An 18,085-nucleotide genomic window follows, 5' to 3' on the forward strand; every position below is an offset into this window, starting at 1 on the left:
TGTACATTATCTTCTGGCCTTGGGGCCTATGGACATTTTATGCAAGTCAGGTGAATGTAAACCTATTTTTTGTTTCTATGGTGATCTTACCAGAAAAATTACAGTCTCATAGGGCAACAGTACAGCATGTCACAACATGTCACAACATAGTAGAAGTATAACCTTGTTAACATAAAAGTCAATTCTTCTGCAGAAGTTGTCAGTTCAACTTATCTAAGAGGTTTACCTCACACAGACTCTGCAGCTTCAGTGAGGCAGCCTCTGCCTAGCACTCCTGGCTGACAATTAACCATCTCATTGTTACCACACTAGGGCTAAGCTCTTATTTTTCTAGATCTTTAACTATATTAACAATGGTTTCCATAACACAACCTTAGCACATTAAGAGCAAAAACACAGCAAGCAAATGTTAACCCAATAGCCACTTTTAGAACAATTTTTTTTCATTTATTTTTATTAGTTGGAGGCTAATTACTTTACAATATTGTAGTGGTTTTTGTCATACATTGACATGAAGAATAATTTTTCTTGTGTTTTCTAATAGGGCTTCCTCACTCCCCAAAGGGCTCTATGTCTATTAGGACCTTTATATGATTGGGTTCCTTATGCTGTTTTATGATTAGGGTATTATGAGCAGTCATGCATATTAGTACCAAGGGCATAAACGCATTTGCCAAACAAACTAGAATGCCAGCAAAGGGGTTTAAATTGAAACACTCTTTTCATCTTGGATAATCTCATAAGATACCACCACCCAGGATACTTATTGATTAAAGTTCTAAGTTGATTCTTATTTGGAAAGAGATCAGGGAAGGCCTTCTGCCTGTATCACATAAATTAGAGAGTAGTCTATTAAAGCAAGCATCAGAAAGACAGATGTCATCTTTAAGGTGAGTGCCAGCGGCAGCTTTTTGAAATCCCTGGAATCCTGATCCGCCTTGCTTGTCAGGTATTCTCCTCATGACCTTGTCATGGGTGGGATCTCGTGTGCTGGCTCCCGGCATCTCCCCCTTTTTTATTTTTTAAGACAGCCAGATGGATTTCAGTCGCGAGCTTTTGAGTGTTTTGCTGGAGAGTTCTGACAATACAAGGAAGGATTATAATGAGAAGTAGGACTAGGGCTGCTATGGCAGCATAACTGAAGATAGTTTATTACTGGAAAAAATATCCTAATCAAGTTAGAAAAGGTTCGAAAAAAAATCATTAGCAGCCCCTGAAGCAGTAAAATCCAGACGGGAATGCTCTAAGGTTTTTATCTGACCGTGAAGCTTTCCAAGATCTAAACTAACGCTGGAGCTATTCCATACACCCGAAATATGATTTTTAATCTTCTCCCAATTGTAATCTGTATCATTTACTTTCAGGGGTGTTACACAGATCCACCAATAGTCGGCGTGACAGGATAATGCTAACTTTGCCCTTAAAGCCTGCAACTCAGTTCCAATATGCATGACTGCTTCTTCTAGGGCATCTATTTTTACTTCTAATTTTCTATCTATAATCTCTTACATAGCTAGAGCTACAGAAACATTTTTTGACATATCATTGACATATTGAGCAGTATGTACCTGTTGAGTCAATGATATCACTGCCACAGTGACAGAGGTGATTGCTGCTATCAAAGCTGAAATCCCTAGAATAAGTAGTCCCACAAACTGTCGGGAACGCATTAAATCTTGCAGTTGTTGCAGAACGGCTAAACCATAATTGTCATACCAATAGGCATTCACTGTGACCGGCACCATAAGATAAGGTGGGCGTTGCAGCACCACAAAGGAACAAATATTATATTGAGGGGTTAAACAGGATGAGAGCATGCATTGTTCACAGTAGACTATATTTGGTCTACCTGAATAGTTCATCTGTATATGAAGCCTTTTTGAATCTTTAGTGAACAAAAAAACGTAAGGGGAGGGTAAACAAGCCAACACAGAATAGATGGAATCGTTTTCTGGCCAAGATAAAGTAACAACGGAGGTAGCAGCAAGGGCTCTCCAAATTTCTGGTTGCCAAAAGGTTTTGCCCTTAGTTGTATACACTCAAGAGGGCTTTTTATCTTTGACTCACTTATTTCTCGAGTTAATGCTTCTTTTATCAGTTTACCTTACAGAAATAAAACTCTCACGTTTAGCAAAAAAAAAAAAAAAAAAAAAAAAAAAAAAAAAATAAGACAACATGGGGGGAACAAACTGATTATAATGCCATCTGCTGGCCACCAGCGGCCAAGGGACGGAATGATCTTTCCAATTGCTAAGCCTATTGGCATAGTCAGGAACAGATATTGGATCCTGACTTGGGTTTGGATTGCTCCAGTCTTGTACTGAATAATTTTCGCCTCCCGGTATTCTATAATCTATTCTCGAATTATAAGTACAGGATTTCCATACTGGGTATCCAAGGCGGTTGTCTACTGTTTTCCATATGACGTCTGAAGGAGCAGTATCAATACAATTTGGATATTTTGATGGAACATTAAGGAACAAGGATTTATAGGGGTCAAGGACCCCAGGCATACGGGCCTGTAATATCCAAACCAGCCGATCTCCTGTTTTATCTGAAAATTTTGGTGCTGGAGAATCTGTCAGAATTGCTTTTTTGGAGGCTCCGACACACCCCTTCTTAGAGGGAGTGATAAGATCTCTTGTATAACTATGGGGGAAGTTAAAGCAAAAGGGAAAGTCATCCATTAATCCCCTAAAAGTATAGTTAAAATTAATGGGATAGTGATCTTTGTCATAGGAAGTATAGGATCCTCCCAAGAGATGGGGCTGGTTTGTGTTGACCCGTATAGGGATCATTGTTCCAAGTAACTGCTTGGAAGGTCAGGGGATCAGGGAGATATGCCCAATATTCTGATGTAAAAAAGGTAGCATTTACCTGGCAAGAAAGTAAAGCAAGCATAGCAATAAAAACCTTTTCAGGAGAGGCTGAAGATCCCTGTAGAGAAGCTATTCCCTGTGCTTGATGGCAAAGTGACTTAATTTGCCCTTATGTGGGTATAGAGGCTTGTTGAGTTGCCCGCGTAGGACGTCCTGGTGGTCTTCTACGATGTAAAGGAGTAGGAGGATTACAGTCTTTTAGGCAAAACTGTGATATCTGTTTAATGGGTGGATCTACCGTTTGTTCTGGGATCTCCGCTGCCGGTTGTTTCAGAGTCTGCTGGACCTTCCAGGTGGGCGGCGCAGGCAGGGGCAGAGGAGTGTCCTTCCTCTTTTGTGGTCGAAGCAGTGGGGGAACCAGATGTCTGGGGGACTGCGACATGGCAAATCAGTCTGTCCGGAATCCAAATCGGCGAGTCAGCACCCTGTGGAAAAATACAAGCATACCCTCGGCTGCCGGTTGGTAATGGGTCAGGATCCCTCTATTGTCCTGAAAAAAACGTCTTTCCAATTAACCAGAGGTTTTGTACTCTGCTGCTCTGGACTCCAATGTCGGAGCATTGCAGTAACCCCAAATGAATCAGTGTTTAGATTGTTTACCACAAAAAGAGTGTGTTGTAGAATCTGGTGAGGGGAACTATACTTAAATTCACCTTCCTGTAGTTTTAAAATTTGAGTTTTTGGGGTCTGATGTGCTCTTTCTATGATGGCTTGTCCCTGTGGGTTATAAGGGATACCTGTGCTATATTTTATATGAAACCTTGTACAAAAGTCTTGAAAAGATTTAGAAGTGTAAGCAGGGACGTTGTCAGTTTTAAGACATTAGGATAGCACAAGTCTAACAATGAGGGGTTATTTTTGGTAGAAGCAGAATGAGCTTTTACATGTACTATAATCTTAAATAACACTTACTTACTTTACTAAAGTATCAAAAGATTTTAAAAACAAATATAAATCACTTAAAGGCAAAGAAATTCATAATCTGTTATTGAAAGATTCATTCTAAGAAAATTTTTCTCTTAACATAGAGAGTAGACTAAATTCCAGTCTGTTACCAGATAGCAAACAAACAAAATTTTTCAGTTAATCTTAGAAAAGTCTTTTTTATAAATCTTTAAGAACTAGCAGTATTTTTCTAAAGGCATGAGAGTGAAACCATACAAGGCATGTTTAAAATCTAATTAAATTGTAATTGACAAAGTAGCCTGGTCATCGATGTGACTTGTAACACTTTAACATGATAACTAAAATTATAACTGACAACATTTCACCAGGACATATCAGATTTTCATGAATTTCACATAATTTTTAGGATATCTATATAAGTAACATCAACCATACAATATAACCTGAGAAGATGTATCACTTCTCCAACAATAATTCCCATGCAATTCAACACGTCAAATGAACTCGGGTAGTTTAATAGCTCTTTGGGATGTCTCAGGGGCCCTCTGAAGCATCCCAAAGTCAGCTAGAAGTCAAGTTATTTAGGCAGTTTTGTCAATAAATATCAAAAGGGTTTATAGTACTCTGTTAGGTAGAATCATATAGATCACTGTGAAATAATATACTTACTTAGCCAAAGTAAATAAGATTTCAAAGGTAAACATAGAACAGATCACTTCAGAGGTAAAGACACTTAAAATCCATTATCAAAGGCAGTTCAACGTCTCAAGAAAACTTGTATTTATGCACAAAACTCTTCCCTTGGAGTGCACTTTCCATCAAACCTTCTTAACACTTTCTGTACCCATTACTTTGTTCTCCCATCCTGAAACAGCCAACTGTAAGTCAGACCTACTTCCTTTTTCCTTCATAAAATGTAACTTCATTCCTCATACCTTCTTTACTGAACACACACATCTTACTTTCCTTAAGCAACCAAGAATTGACTTTTATATTAGCATTCTATAGATTGGTGAACATAAATACCAGTGATAATTTCTAAAAAAAAAAAAAATTCTAGTGAACATCTCAGGATGGCATCAAACATTATTCATTTGTAGTCCCAAATCTCTTTAGTTTTTCTGTAAAAGGAAATCAGTGTTTAGTAGTAAATGTTTCAAAATCTTATTTTATTTGGAAATGACCTAATTATTCAATAGACTGGCAATACTTAGTTTAGCACAACCCTTAGAAATTCAAGTTACGCCAGTCTGGAGAAACTATTGTAGACAGATATTCCTAAAGAATAATTATTCTTAATAGAGTTTATATACAAACTCATATCTCATTTACACTTTTTAGAAGTTTCTTCACTCGAGGTAATTTCTTTGTTGACAAACTTGTAACAGATATAATACTTATATTAAACCTAGGTACAATGAAAATATTCTACTTGATGTTAATTACTCTAAGACATATCTATATTAGATAGGTCAACAAACAAACATTAATATCAGGTATTTAATACTGAATATTTCCCAGTTCACCTGAACCTGGAATTTATTGTTTAATTTAGAATTATTTGATTTGTAAGTGCTTACCTTTCTTTAAGCCAATTAAATAGAGCACATTTACAAATTAACCTAAAAAATATTACCCAGAGACAAAGACATACCAAGACATATTTAGACAGACACAGTGCAAGATCTAGCTTCATTTTCTAAGTTTGGTCATGAATTAGATATTACAATAAGAAATTTACTAGTTTATAAAAAAAAGTTGAAGTAAATAAAATTTTTAAAGGCTTTTCAGATTCCTGCGTTCAGGACCGGGGGACTAGAAAAACGGGAAGGATGGGAAGGGCTAAGGAGAGGAAAGAAAGAGGGAAGGGGAGAGAGGTCAATCAAGTCTCTTGTTCCTTACCAGTCAGGGCACTCTGGCCAGTTGTCCGTGTCAGCAGGAGACCAGGGACAAAAGTGTCCAAGTTGCGGTTGCTGGGTCTGGTCCATTGGCAGGCAAGCTCGCCCCTGAGTACCCCAAGTAGTCAGGATGTCAGTATCAGCAAAGAAGAGTCCCCACCAGTTGCAGGAAGGGGGACCCCTTCCAGGGCCCAAAACTGGGCTCTTGTCTAACACTCGAAAATGAATTGTCCGAGGAGGCACATGTGCTGACAAAGCAAGAGACTCCATTGGGAAGTGCACCCAGGTGGAGAGCAGGAGGGTAAGGAAACCCAGGAGAACTGCTCTCTTCTGGAAACCAAGGACATTTCTCCTGTACAAATGTGAAAAAAGATTGAACACTAGCCTTTTTTACTTTAATACCTCTTTTATTTAATAGCTGCAATATAACCCCAATAAAAAGCTGTCTTTCCTTTGACTCACTGTTACCCATTTTTGTTACTAATTAGAAGAAGGAGAAAAAGGAGAGGATCTTAATCTTAGAAAAGAAGGAACCTTAAACCTACCCACCTTCCTTACCCTACCTTTCTTATGCAGGGGGGCCTATAGTGCCCTAGTGGGGCCCTAAAGAAAACCTACCCACCTTCCTCACCCTACCTGTCTTATGCAGGGGGGCCCGCGGCGCCCTAGTGGGGTCCTAGCCATCCCAAAGACTGAACAATGAGGGGGCTTACCTTCGGGTTCCCTGTTCGTGGTACCACTTGCCCGGGTCCTGCCGGGACTAGACCCTGGCAAGGACACACAATGATTCCATTGAACTGAAAGTTAAGACCACCACCTGGTCACTTGGAGCTGACATCTGAATCAAAAGGCAAAGTAGGGAATTACTGTGTGAACTGGGGTGATTGATCATTACTACCAAGGCGTAAATGGTCTATTACTCCACAATGCAAGTAAGAAAATTTATCTGCATATGCAGGAGATTCCTTAGGGTGTCTCTTGGTATTACCATGCCCTGTGATTAAGGTCACGGGAAAACTTGCCAAATCGCTTCAGTCATGTCCAACTCTTTGCAACCCCTGGACTGTGGGCACCCAGGCTCCTCTGTCCATGGAATTTTCCAGGCAAGAATACTGGAGTGGGTAGCCATGCCCTCCCCTCCAGGGGAATTTCCCAGCCCAGGGATCAAACCCGTGTCTCCTGCGGCTCCTGCATTATAGGCAGATTCTTTATCACTGAGCCACTGGGGAAGCCCCCCAATAGAAAACAGTAATAACTCAATTCAGGCAGGACTACTAATGGACCATATTCTATAGTAATAAAGTTTGATTATTCTACTAAGTAAAAAACCATGAAAAGCTGAGGTGCATGCTGAAGGCAGTTAATATGGAATGAATAGTGGGAAAAGGTAGTTAGAAATACCAACTATAAGGACACCATGATGCTAATCAAGTTAGGGGAAGGGCCAAAGAATCAACGCTTTTGAACTGTGGTGCTAGAGAAGACTCTTGAGAGTCCCTTGGACTGCAAGGAGATCCAACCAGTGAATCCTAAAGGAAATCAGCCCTGAATATTCATTGGAAGGACTGGTGCTGAAGCTCCAATACTTTGGCCACCTCATGGGAAGAATCAACTTATTGGAAAAGACCCTGATTCTGGGAAAGATTGAAGGCAGGAGAAGGGGGTGGCAGAGGTTGAGGTGCACCACCAACTCAATAGACATGAATTATAGCAAACTCTGGAAGATAGTGGAGGACAGAGGAGCCTGGCATGCTACAATCCATGGGACCACAAACAGTAGGATGCAACTAAGTGACCAAACAACAACAACGGAACAAAGGAACTACTAAAACAGAAGGTATGGTGTCAACGAACTGTTACTTTGTGGATCAGTACCAGCTTACTGAAGAATCTTTACTAAAATGCACTGTGAGAATAACCAGTTTGGGGTATGTGTTTTTGGATATGAGTGCTACAGAGTGGAAGCCCATGTGTGTGTTGGTAACACACACACTAAGTCACTTCATTCGTGTCTGACTCTGAAAGAACCTATGGCCTGCAGCCCACCAGGCTCCTCTGTCCATGGAATTTCTTCAGGCAAGAATACTGGAGTGGGTTGCCATACTCTCCCTCCAGGGGATTTTCCCAACCCAGAAATTGAACCCGCATCTCCTGCTTCCCCTGCATTGCAAAGCAATTGGAAGGCAAAGAGTATAATGAAATCTGACCAGGAAATGCAAGGGACAACAATTAGTTAGATTAATCAACGCATAAATTTGAAGTCAACCAGGACCCTGTAGGGACTTCCCACATACAAGCTTGTCTATGATTCCTGCTTGTTTTTGTTTTTTTAAAAAAAAAAAACCTTTAGTCTCTTGTGTGTTAGTCGCTCAGTTGTGTCCAACTCTTTTGCAACCCTATGGACTGTAGCCTGCAAGGCTCCTCTGTCCATGGGATTCTCCAGGCAAGGATACTGGAGCGGGTTGCCATGCAACCTGGAAGTTTCCTCCTCAAGGGGATCTTCCCCACCCAACAATCGAACCCTCATCTCTTAAATCTTCTGCATTGGCAGGCAGATTCTTTACCATTAGCACTATCTGAGAAGCCCAATTAGTCTCCTAGACCTTCTGAATTCCAAAGAGCAAACTTGACTAGCTATTAGAGAAGTGAGGAAATGCAGAAAAAAAGAACAGTCAAGCAAGAAAAGTAATAGTTTGAACAACACAACCACAGAAACAGTCACGAGACTCCTAGTTTCTCCCCAAAGGGTATAGCTAACAATCTGGCACATATACCTGAGTCCTGGAGAAGGAAATGGCAACCCACTCAAGTATTCTTGCCTGGCAAATTCCATGGAGAGAGGAGCCTGGTGAGCTACAGTCCACGGGGTGGCAAAGAGACACAACTGTGCAATTAACACATACACATACTTGAGTCATTTTTACAGAAACCAGGGTCCTACTGGATAGAAACTGCTGACCAGGGCCCACAGAGACCCAGTCAATCTGGAGCAAGAAGAGTGATGACCAAAATACCATGAATATTTTTTGCTTATGACCCAACTAATAAGAAGAACCCATAAGCTGATCATTAACTTAAGACCCTTTACCTTTACTTTCAGTCTATAAAACCCCTTTCCTGAAAGCCATTGGAAAGATTGGGGTCTTTGAGCATTAGCTGGTTATTCTCTTTGCTCTGTGCTCTGCAAATAAACACTGTGATTTTCTTCATCACAACCCTGTGTCAGTAGATTAGCTCTGCTGTGTGTCAGGTGAGTGAAACTGGTTTGGCAACAATTTTGGTGATGACAAAGGCACTACCATCCTGAGTGGGCATTCGCCCATGGCACATTGGCACTGGCTAGTGGCGGTTCTCAGGTTCTGTACAGAAGATGCATAAGAACCTTTTTCTCATGAACAGTCCTAAGTGCTTGGGGCCATTGACATCATTGGCTGATGCTGCTTTTGACTTTGTGATCAAGAAAATAAGCCCCTTGCTTGTTGAGATGCCTCTGATAAGTATCAGAGCTCATATGCACTGGCTCTGCATGTGATATTTTTTCTCTTAGTCATTTAGCTCTGTCTGTGATGGGGTATTGATTTGGGTGGGATTATTCCCTATCACACTATGGAATCTGTAACCCCAACAGATCTCCTTGTAGTTACTCACTTGCTATTTGACAGCACTGGCTGTGAACAGCTAACACTGGGTAACTCAGAGCTCTGTCCCATTTTGTAGCTGTCTAGCGTATATTTTGAAGAGTTGGGAATTTTAGTTATGTACCCATGAAAAGAAATAAACTAGTGTTCTCTTCAAATAATGCTTGGCCTCAGTGCTCCCTAGGATCTGGAGAAAAATGGCCCCCTAACGTCTCTCTAAATTGTATTCCTTCTACTATAACTGTTTTGTTTTGTGAAAGGGAATAAAAATGAAGTTCCTTATGTATAAACTTTTATGATGTATCAAAGGGAAACCTCAGAGAAAATGTAACATGACCAAAATTATGATACAAAAAAAGAAATCCCTCCAATAAGCAAATATTAAAGTTGTATCCAATTTTCAGGAATTTAAGTGATGAACAAATTGAACAAACAAATGCTCCTATAGCACTGACATGGCTTCCCAGGTGGCTCAGTGATAAAGAATCCACCTGTGATGCAGGAGATGTGGGTTCAATCCCTGGGTGGGAAAGATCCCCTGGAAAAGGAAATGGCAACCCACTCCAGTATTTCTTGCCTAGAAAACCCGATGGACAGAGGAGCCTGGCGGGCTATAGTCTATTGTGTCGTAGAAGAGCTGGACATGACTTAGCAGACAAACAACAGCACTGCTGCTGTTGCATGCAGGGCAGAATGGGGAAAAGCAGGGCCTAGGGGACTTGATAGTAACTGACACACCCCTACCAGCTCTGGTGGGAGCTGAAGGAGGAGGAGACCACTTGCGGGAAAAAAGGACAGTCTCTCCCTCCTGTACCTGATAGGGTACCCACTTTGGCCAGGGAGCCACTCTTGTTCGGACAGAACAGTTCCCGCTGAGGCGGATTGCCACTCTAAGAATAAATGCCCAAGATCACGCAGCAGGATTTGTGTGGATATGCTCTTCTACCAACACCCCCGCCCCCAATGCTTTATTTTCACTCTCGTTTGTCACATCAGACTTGTTCACCTAGAAAAATATGCCAAGCTATTGAATGACCCTAAAAGACAGAAAACTTATTCTCCATCTCTGAGACCCACAACTCAAGTTGGGCTGATGTTCAAAGTGTACTAACTACCATGTTGACCGAAGAAGAGAGGGAAATGGTGCTAGAAAAAGCCTGGAAGAGGCAGATACACTGCATGTTGCTGCCGGGAATCCTACCTGAGCGCCAGAAAAATGCAATTCCCACCACAGATCCAGAGTAAGACATAAATGACATGAATTCTATGTCCTAGAAGAGAAAGCTTTAACTAAGCATTAAAGAGAGGGCATCTTGGTGGGGCTCTGTAAAGGAGTGTTGAAGAAGTTTTCATAAGGTGGAAGAAATGTGTCCAAAGCCACCAGAAAATCCCTCAGACTTGAGAGAACATTGCAGGACTTCCCAGGTGGCACAACAGCTAACAATTCACTTGCCAATGCAGGAGATGCCTGGGTTTGATCCCTGAGTGGGGAAGATCCCCTGGAGGAGGAAATGGCAGCTCACTCCAGTACTCATGACTGGACAATTCCATGAACAGAGGAGCCTTGGGCGGGGCCGGGGGTGGGGGGAGCACGGCCTACAGCCCGTGGCGTTGCAAAGAGTCAGATATGACTGAGCACACACAAGGCACACACACACAATATGCAGGTCTGGGTCAAGATAATCTGACAAATTTCAAATTAGTTAACCAGATCCTTTGTGGCTCAGAGAACCCCAGATATACAGGAAAAGTTGAAGAGACAAGTTTTTTTTTATTTCCAAATCTTTTTTTTTTTTTTTTAAGACAACCCACAGAATGGGAGAAAATATTTGCAAACAATGCAACCAACAAAGGATTAGTCTCCAAAATTTACAAACAGCTCATGCAGTTCAATATCAATAAAACAACCCAATCAGAAAATGAGAAGATGACCTAATAGATATTTCTCCAAAGAAAACATACAGATGGCCAACCAGAACATGGAAAGGTATTTAGCATTGCTAATTATTAGAGAAATGCAAATCAAAACTACAGTGAATAAACAACAGCACTGCTAATGTTACATGGAGGGAAATGCAGGGGCTAGGGAACTTGATAGCAACTGACACACCCCTACCAACTCAGGTGGGAGCTGAAGGAGGAGGAAACCACTGGAGGGAAAGGACGGTCTCTCCCTCTGTACCTGACAGGAAACCCACTTTGGCCAGGGAGCCACTCTTGTGCAGGCAGAACAACTTCCACTGAGGCAGATCCCCACACCAATTAGAATGTAGCAATCCTGGAGAGGGTGTGAAGAAAAGGGAACCCTCCCACACTGTTGATGGGAATATAACTGTACAGTCACTATGGAGAACACTGTGGAGAACAGTACTCTAAAAAAAAAAAAAAAATAGAGCTACCATATGATCCAGAAATCACACTCCCAGGCATATATCCAGAGAAAAACATAGTTCAAAAGGATACATTTACCACAATGTTCACTGCAGCACTGTTTACCATAACCAACACATGGAAGCATCTTAAATGTCCATTGACAGAGGAATGGATAAAGATGTGATACATGTAAAAAGTGGGTTATTACTCAGCTGTTAAAAAGAATGAAATAATTTCATTTGCAGCAACATGGATGGACCTGGAGATTATTGTATTAAGTGAAATCAGACAGATAAAATATTATATTGCCTATATATAGGGCTTCCCTGGTGGCCCAGAGGATAAAGCGTCTGCCTGCAATGCAGGAGACCTGGGTTCGATCCCTGGGTTGGGAAGATCCCCTGGAGAAGGAAATGGCAACCCACAACCAGTATTCTTGCCTGGAGAATCCCATAGACTGATGGGCTACAGTCCATGGGGTCGCAGAGTTGGACATGACTGAATGACTTCACACACACACACACGCAGTCTAAAAAAGTGATACAAATGAATTTACAGGATAGAATGACTCACATACTTAGAGAATGAACTTATGGTTACCAGGAGAGAAACACTGGGGGGAAGGAATAGATTGAGAGTTTGAGATTGATATGTATATACTATTGTATTTAAAGTAGATTACAAACAAAGACCTATTGTGTGGCACAAGGAATGCTCCTCAATATTCTGTAATATCCTAAAGTGCAAGAGAATCTGAAAGATACATATATACATATAGCTGAGTCACTTTGCTGTACATCTGAAACAGTTAGTCAATTGTTAGTTAAATGAAGTGTATTTAATATTTAAATTTGTATTTAAGTGTATTTAATAAAATACAAATTAAAAAGATATTAAAGATATTAAATAATATTAAAGATATTAAAAAACAATGTTTTCCTTTGTTTTGTAGAGTTCAGTCTGCTATTAGTATCTCATTCTTGGTCCACAATGCCCTGTCCCAGACAGTGTTAGAATTAGCACAGATAATGTTTGCTTTCAAAGCTGATTACAAATCTGATTTAATGTACTTAAGATATAGTCTATGGAGAAAGTTAATAATCTCTAACGCTCTTCTGTACCTCTTCATCAGTTTAGAAAGATTGTCTTGAGTTGGTCTGTAAAATCTATTAAAGGGAGAAACCTTACTTTAAGCTTTAATATGACTCAATTCAAATGCATTGACTTAGTGAATAGTTATTTCTAAACACCATGCAGAAATCATGTACAACATAGGTCACCTTGGTTTATTATACACAATTAGCACACAACACAAATTAGTCAAAGTGGGGAAAATAGAAAAGGGGGGCAAAGAACCACTCCCAGGAGAAGTCCAGGAAGGAGGGATCTTAGCATGAACATTGTCTCTGGCTCAACAAGAGGTCTCCCAACAGGTGTGTGTGGGCATTGCCTTCTGCTCCCATACACTCAGCACTATGGGATCAGGTTCCCCAGCAAAGAGCCTTCAAGCCATAGCTCACCTGTTAAACTCCAAAGTCAGGGCTCACCTGGGCAGGGGGGTTACTGAACCAGAGTTTCAAAAGCTAGATATGAACCTGTGTGGAGTGAAAGTTCTCCTTTTCCTGGGTTGTGTGTATAACCTGTGCACAGGTTTGGAAGACATACTATATATCAAAGCAACTACAAGCAGTTTTATATCTAAAGTAAAGTTTAAAGAGAGGGTGGGGAGTAAGTTTCTAGAAGTCTCTAGCTTTCCCTCAGGTTCCAGAGAAGTAGAATCCTCTGGAGAGTAAGAGTAAAACTTAGATTCTTTCTGTGTTGATTCTACTTGATAGCCACTGCCCTCATCATATTGGCTTCTGGTCTGAAGGAGGGAGTTAAGGGTGTCTCTCCCAGGTTTAAACCTCCCAGGGTAAAACAAAAAGAAAATAGTGATGGTAATAACAATGCTATTTAAGTACCTGGTATGATTGTTTCCTTACTAGCCCCTTTATATACAGTATCTCAATTATAACAATTGATACTTTATAATACTACAAGAGATAGGTATTATTCCCACTTTTGGCTCGAGGAAGTGAAGCAACTTGTTCAAGTTTACACAGTGGGTATGTTATCAAGCAGTCTTGCAAATTCAAGCCACTGGAGCTTCAAAGGCCAGATTTTGTAACATGTCCTAAAGCATGATACCCCACAACCCATTAGAAGCCCGTGAGGACAAAGCAGGAGATAAGCCAAACTGAGAAATCAGGTTTTCTTCCTAAGAAACAGGATTTTAGGTTGGGAAGTCTAGGTTCAGAAAGATGTAAAGGCCATGCGCGGCTCCACTCAAGTCCCTGGGGTCCTTCCCTCATACTGTGAACAGAGTTGGGGCGAAGGCTGCAGTGCCTCGTCTGGAGGTAACAGCCATTTGTCTGTCTCAAGGTTAATTCAGGACTCTACCTCCACTTCAAGTGCTGGAAGGACGTCAAACTTCCTTAAAGAGTGACAGGCAGACTGAGTTCTAGTCCCAAGAAGATTCTTCATCCCTCCTCCAGAAAGGCCCTTCTGACTTCTGCGTGGTGTCCTTAGACTAGCTGCGGATTCCAGGGAGGCCATACAACACACACGAGTAGCACTTGGACCCAAAGGATCATGGCTCAATTCAGAAGTCTGTCCTCCATAGACTTAGACCTCTCTGATATATGGTGTAGATAGCTCTGTGTCCAAATATAGGATCTGTCTATCCTTCTGGGACAAAGTCCGCTATTTTCCTTCTCTACTGAGACAGTGGGAAGGTTACAAGTGGAATTCCCTTGACCCCTGATCAGAATGCTTGTAAGTGTCAGGCCTCAGAGGCACTTGCAGAGCCCCAGGCTCTTGCTGACACTACCTATTCCAGGTAAGATCCTCTTACAAGGAAAAATCTAGAAAAGGAGTAAAAAGGATCAGTAAGCATTCCCAGCCTACAAGGAAGAACAGGCTTGGGAGCCTTGGGCATCCAACTTTAGATCATGCTCTTGTATAAGTCTCCAAGACCCAAAAGGAAGGAATTTTCATGAAAGGGGACTTAGAAAGGGTGGAGTCCACAGAGTTACACACAAGGAGACTGAAGAGGACTCTAGCTTACTAGCCAGTATAAGACCCTGCAAAGCACCTCCAGGTGCTTTAAAAAGGCACAATATCTTTTACTCTCCTTTAACATAGCCAGGCACTATATCAGTGTAAGGATTACAATAGAGAATGAGGATAGACATGCTCCGTACTCTCACAGAACTGATATTCTGTCCAGGGAAACAGGCAGGTAAGCAGGCAGTCTGGAATACTGTGTGTGTGCAGCATAAAGACAGGCCTCTTAGGCTGATACCTAAGTTGTGGCAGCATGCCATGTATAAGTATTAGCCAGGAGATGAAGATGAGTATACTATTCCAAAATCAGGAAAGAACAATCGGCAATTATTAGAAGTGAAAAAACATGACACATTTGGAGATAGAAAAATTCAGCCATGTAGAAAGGCAGTGAGCAGGATGAGAATGCTAAGTGCTGTGGTTTGTGTTCATAGTATTGGATGTAGCTCAGGTGGGAGCTGTCCTGCTGTGATCTCTTATACTCACAGCCCCACTGAACAGGAGCTGCGGTAGCCTCCTGTGGTATTTAAGGACTAAGGACCGCCCTTCAGACTAAGGAAGCATAAGTTGAGTCTTAGGGCCTTAGGAAAAGGATAAAAATCAGCAAAGTTATCCCCAAGGCTCAGCCCATCTCCATCCAGCAGGTGAAACATATCCCCCCTGCCCTTGCCCAGGCACCAGTACCCTTTTCAGTTTCATGGTATTTCTGGAGATTAATATGAAGAGGAAGAGATGAAATGGAGGTGGAACCTCTGTCAGGAAAACAGCTCTATGTTGTCAAATATGAAGAAGGAAAGAGATAAATCAAATCCAGGGCTTGAGTCCAGTTCACAGGACTAAGGATATTTGGCTTGATCTAAGGAGGTCTGGGATATAGAAGAGCCCTGCCTACTTTTGAGAGAAAATAGTTCTTATGCCCATAATTCACTAGGTATAGATTTAGTCTCTTATGTAATTTGATCTGTGAGATCCTCCTACAACATGTCTTTCCTGCCCAAACCTACAAAGGAACAGTGGTGTGACTCCCAGGGTGTGACTCAGTAGTGAGAGGACTCATAATATCAGAAATGGAAGGCAGACACTGAGACAGCTTCCCCACTAACACAGGAGGAAGGTAACCACTGTAAGGAAGACAAACAGAAGACCCAAGTTCACTCGGTAAGTACCACTGATTTTTCCATTTAAGGACTCTCCCTTTTCTAGAAGGAAGCAAGATTTCTTAACATGATTACACTTTATTTACAACATTCAGTTACGAAAGCCAGTAAATTAGGAGGTATGGGTGAAGGAGACAAGTCTACTTTATTGTAAATCTAGAAATCATGGTCAAGATAACTTAGCCCTCGACAACCATGAGATTATAGTTCTTTTGCCTTTAGAGCTAGTTCCACGAAGCTGTCCATTTTCAGATGTGTCCTAGTGAGGAAGCAGGCAGCTTTGAGATGATCCTGGTGAAGATTGTACACTATTGGGGTCTGGTCTAATATATCCAAACAACGAGAGGCACAGTCAATGGCGCAAGAAAAGTGACCACCTATAGAGGCCTGGAAAGGGTTAAGAAAACTGGCAAGGGATGGTGGAGACCCAAGACTAACCACAGGGAGCAGTGTCACTTCACTTAGGCCAGCCAGGTTAAGGTAAGATGCAGTGGTCAGAACACAAGTGCCGGAGAAGGGGTCACTTTTCAGGAGCTGTGGCCTTTGGTAGAAAGTCACAGCACTGCCAAATGTGCCTGGCAGGAAGGGAGATGAGGAGTAAGCTCTTATCTCTAGTCTCATCTTATCTCCTGCCTCACATTGGTGGAGACCACTTAGAAATCAGAAGAAAAAAAGAAAAGCAGTGGTGCATAAGTGTCAGCTTCTGAGAACACAGAACAGGATCTGGGGGGACAGATGGAAAGCAAACAGCACAACAGGGAAGAAACCAAGACAGGTTCCCTCCAGCCTAGCTTCTAGCCTCGCCCTACTTCCTTCACCTCAGTCACAGGCTGGTTCCTGTGCACTCCTTTCCTTCCCAACCCCACTGACTCAGCCTTTTAATCTTTTTTCCTTCTACTCTCAACACTTTCTCTATCCTCATTCATAGTCATCTAGGAGAATCTTGAGATGGAGAGAAAGCCCAACTCACGCAGAGGAATTCTGTGGGATAAAGTCACTACAACCGGCTTACAGGAGTTGTCACCTTCCCAGCACTTCGGCTACCTAGAGAGGGAAATTTCAGCATTCTTTGAAGTTTATTGAATGCATCTTTGGTTTTACATATTAGTCTTAATTGCCCAATAGTTTAGTCTTACTATGCCTCACACACTGCCTTCTCCTTTAATCTTCATGACTTCTCCAGGACATACTACTTAAATTTCTGTAGAATGAGGTCAACTGTATTTAATGAATGAGGTAAAGAAATTTACTTCAAGTTCCTATTGCCAAGATCTGAGGTCAGATCTGGAAAATTCCAAAGCCCAGACTGTTGGCTGCTCTGCTACTTTCAACCCAATGAGGCTCAAGATATAGAAGACAAACTTTCTTACATGCTTCTTCCCTTGGCATTCCTCTAGTATACATAGGAACATATTCTGGTATGATACGTTAGACCCTGAAAGTATATAGAACTATTTTCATGCCTTCTTTCTAAATATATATCTCTCTCCCTTAGCCCATTACTATGGACTCTGAGTAAGGGCATTTCTTTGGCCCAGTGTTCATATAAGTTTCATGCTACTCTGCCCTGAATGTTCTCTTTCTCCTTCCTGGGGAGAATCCTCTCCATTTCTGGAATCTTCTAATTCAGCCTCCAAGAAAGTCATAGAGTCCTTGCAGGGATCTACCTTTGGGCAGACACACAAACTGAGGTCCACTCAGCCCTCACACCTATCAGAAATCACTCTGTTCCACCCTTTGGAAAGTCTTCACCTGCCCACATCTATCTTGATTTGGCCTTCAGATTAAATACTTCAGCTCATTCATTAGCCAACACTGGCCCCTAGATTAAATTTTTATCTAGCATAGACTCTAGAGAGTCCCAGGGGGCTGTCACTTTATCTTTCAGCATCAATATATTTCCTATCAATGGAGCCTTCACTCTGAATCTTGCCAATACAATCCTGAGAAATACTTCAGAGAAGACCTACAGAGTTACATGACTAAATAGCCACCTGTCTGCCTTAAGTTCATTTTTATTGATGCCAGAACAGTACTCCTTGAGTCATATTGCATAAATATATGCTTACATTCCATTTAAATATGTATTTTGTCTTGTGCTTAGTAAATTCATAGACATAGCAGTAATA

The 18,085-nt window shown here is 41.5% G+C and overlaps 1 pseudogene; it reads right to left on the bottom strand.

Moving 5' to 3' along the window:
- Nucleotides 1–969: 969 nt before the first annotated feature.
- LOC133054457 (endogenous retrovirus group K member 8 Env polyprotein-like) lies at nt 970–3,261 on the bottom strand (annotated as a pseudogene).
- Between the last annotated feature and the right edge of the window lie 14,824 nt (nt 3,262–18,085).

This window comes from Dama dama, chromosome 1 (assembly GCF_033118175.1).
Source record: "Dama dama isolate Ldn47 chromosome 1, ASM3311817v1, whole genome shotgun sequence".
NCBI classification, from domain to species: Eukaryota; Metazoa; Chordata; class Mammalia; order Artiodactyla; family Cervidae; genus Dama; species Dama dama.